Source organism: Stylophora pistillata, chromosome 2 (genome assembly GCF_964205215.1).
Source record: "Stylophora pistillata chromosome 2, jaStyPist1.2, whole genome shotgun sequence".
NCBI classification, from domain to species: Eukaryota; Metazoa; Cnidaria; class Anthozoa; order Scleractinia; family Pocilloporidae; genus Stylophora; species Stylophora pistillata.
Genome location: NC_142520.1, coordinates 48,677,344 through 48,680,408, shown reverse-complemented (window position 1 = coordinate 48,680,408; position 3,065 = coordinate 48,677,344). Strand labels below are relative to the sequence as shown.

Genomic DNA, 3,065 nt, shown 5'->3' with positions numbered 1-3,065 from the left:
AAATATCAAGTATCCATTGATGATTGTTTAGTGATGTCAGAAATAAAATATGCAAGATGTGTGAATTTCTTTTAATCGGTTATTTCATCAAGAAATTGCTGAAGCTAAATCGATCACTACATGTTTGCTTGGATAAGCAAAAAGAGAATAATTAGATGACTAAATTGATATTTTGATAAATGAATAAATATGCTGACGTTTCGCCTCATCATGACACCATTCCAAGGCAAAGTGAATAAATAATGCAAAGTTTGATTTTCGTGGTCTCTACAAATTAGCATAATAACAAAGGATCATAAATTCTTCAAGTGAATACCTTTGCACGAATCGAGTCCGTTTGCACGTTTAGGGATGGTTTAAGTTTTCTTGTAAAAAGCATCTCCTTAATTGGGAAATCAAATTTGTTAGAACATTTAGTAAGCACGTGAAATTGTTCTGAAAGACAAAGTGGTACGTTACAGCTATGTTCGCTAAAATAATGTTTACAAATTGACGACGATTTTTGTTTGTGTCCACCAACGCGTTCGTGGAGGTGGCCGCGAGTGTAACCAACATATCCTAAATCGCACAGTTTACATTGAAATTTATAAGCTAGACATTGTTGGTTAAAAGTGGCCGGCTTGACCTCTCGAACGGGCTGAATTGTGGTCTTGATTTTTGTGCTGAGGTCTGTGAGACGTTTTTCTACTACGTTTGCAGAGATCTGATCTTTAAACGGTATGATAACTCGGATAAGGGGGTGTAGTCGAGTCGGTTGTGGGAATGTGCCGCTACTCTGCTACCTTGGAATCTACGAATTGCTTGACCACATTGACTAAATGCCTCGAGTACTTAAGCTTTAAGAATGCATTCTCAAGCCGATCGCATTCTTGTGAGAGGTACGACCAGTCGGAAGATATGCGGTAAGCTCGATCTAACGTGGTGGTAATTAGACTGCACTTGTACTGCAATTATCCACGTGGCTTTGGTAGTGGAATAAAAAAGCCCGTATTGGTTGCTTTTACGTAGAAAGAAAGAAAGAAAGAAAAACTTTATTTAAGTGTCTATGCTTTTAGCTATAAGCTAATGGGGGACACTAAAAAGTTTAAAAGTCAAATACATTTACATATGTAGATGATAGTTATTTACAGTAGATAATTTAAAAGATTATAAAGTTATTTAGTTAAGTTTTAAATTTCGACGAGAGCTGAAAGGTCGACTTTTCTTATGTTCTTGAACGAATTTAGAGTTTCTATCGTTCTTACGTGTCTTGGTAACTTCGACCAGATGAGAGGTCCTATATATTTAATAGAATTCCTACCAAATCTTACAGTTTCGAATCTTGGCAGTTCCAAGTCACTGTTCCGTAAATTATAATGAGCGTTCTTTATATTAAATAAGTCAGAAATATTCTCAGGTACGAGACTGTGCTTAACTTTAAATAAACCTTAATCTTGATTCTGGGAGCTAAGTTAAACAATTCAACACCGATGAAAGGGAGCGAGGCATTCCGTTCCACCTCCATATTAAACTTTGCTGATGGGTGGAAGAGGTTTAGGGTGTTAAGAAGAATTCCGACTGATGCTATATCAGGCCACAGGGGGCCCACACTGGGCGGCGTGTCTGGTCGTTTGTTCGAAATATAAAGAAATATATGGGAGAATATTGGAGAGTAGTAATATCGTAGACTTATATTAAGGAATGTCTATGTTAAGGCTCAAACTAAGTGTAAACCTACATCACTTGCTGTCTATTGTCGTTTCTGTGGTTCTAAATGGCGAATTTGAGCGATTTGGTAGATTTTGCGTTGACTGTTACTTTACTATATAAGATGGAGACAAGGGTGGAAAGCTCATTTTCGACCGCTCCAGCGCGAAGCCAATTTTCATCCATAAATCAGAATCGCCCAGCTTCCAAATCAAACATCAGATAATCGAAGATCCATTCAAAATCCAAGCGCTAACCGCCCAAAAACTTTCGAGAAATGTAGCTTTCCAAGCGATCGGTATCCGCGGCAGACCTTTCGTGTTCCAGGGAGCAACCGTCACGCTGTTTGCGCCACGCTGATTGGATGATGGTAAAAGATGCCCTGATTCAAATGCCTCATGTGGGAGGGAAGTCAGGGGCATATTCATGCCGGCGATTCATCTACTGAGGCGCTATAAACCTCACACCAGGCTAGTCAGTAGATGAATCGCTGGCGCGAATATGCCTTGGACTCCCCTCTCACATGAGGCATTTGAAACAGGACATTGTTTACCATCATAAATATCTCGTAGTCTGTTAATCGAAATTAATGCACTGAGGTCACCGAAGACAACGAAAAGCGCAGCGTTCCATTTCAATCGATCATCACGTCAACGAGGTCAATACAACAAATCCATCTGAGTCGAAATGAAGACTTAAAAAAAAAACCCTGATGCAGTTATATTAAATTGGAGGTCAACTGGCAGGTTTCTGGCCCCCACTCGACATACGTGTATCGCGTTTACGACTGACAGAGGATTAAAACAAACCGGAAACTCTAGCTATAGCTATATTAGTCACCCTCTGGAGGTAAAAACCGAGGGGACAGTCATTGGAGACAAACGCATTCTGTGACCAGTTCTTCTATCTTTACAACAAAGTCCTTTTTTCTGTCCTTCGATGTGTAAGGTATCTCATAATAATCAAGAATTTCCTTGAGAATTGTATTATTCAGTTTCAGGAGTTTTCGCTCAGTAGCATGTTCACAAAAATTGAAAGTGTCATAGATAATGGGGAGTTTCAAATCAATGCGCGCATGGATAGAGTTTAGAAGCTCTACTTCATCTTCAAACTCTTCCCATTCAACTCCCGCTGCCTCCTATTCTTCTGAAGGTGTTGAATATTCTCGAGTGAACGCCAGCTTGGAGAAGAAGCTTTCTATCTGGCCATCTTTTAGCCATTCCTCACACGAGAAAAGCCTGGGAATTTAGGTCATTCATTCTGAGTGACGATTCAGCGACACCGGGTATTTGTACTCTAGCACTGTAATCCTGCCCATCTTCCAACTTAAAGCCATGCTGAGAACTATATTACATTGTCTTATTTGGAACTCCATCTAC

General features: G+C 39.7%; 1 pseudogene; it reads right to left on the bottom strand.

Moving 5' to 3' along the window:
- Positions 1–304: 304 nt before the first annotated feature.
- LOC148740015 (uncharacterized) lies at positions 305–2,114 on the bottom strand (annotated as a pseudogene).
- Positions 2,115–3,065: the final 951 nt, after the last annotated feature.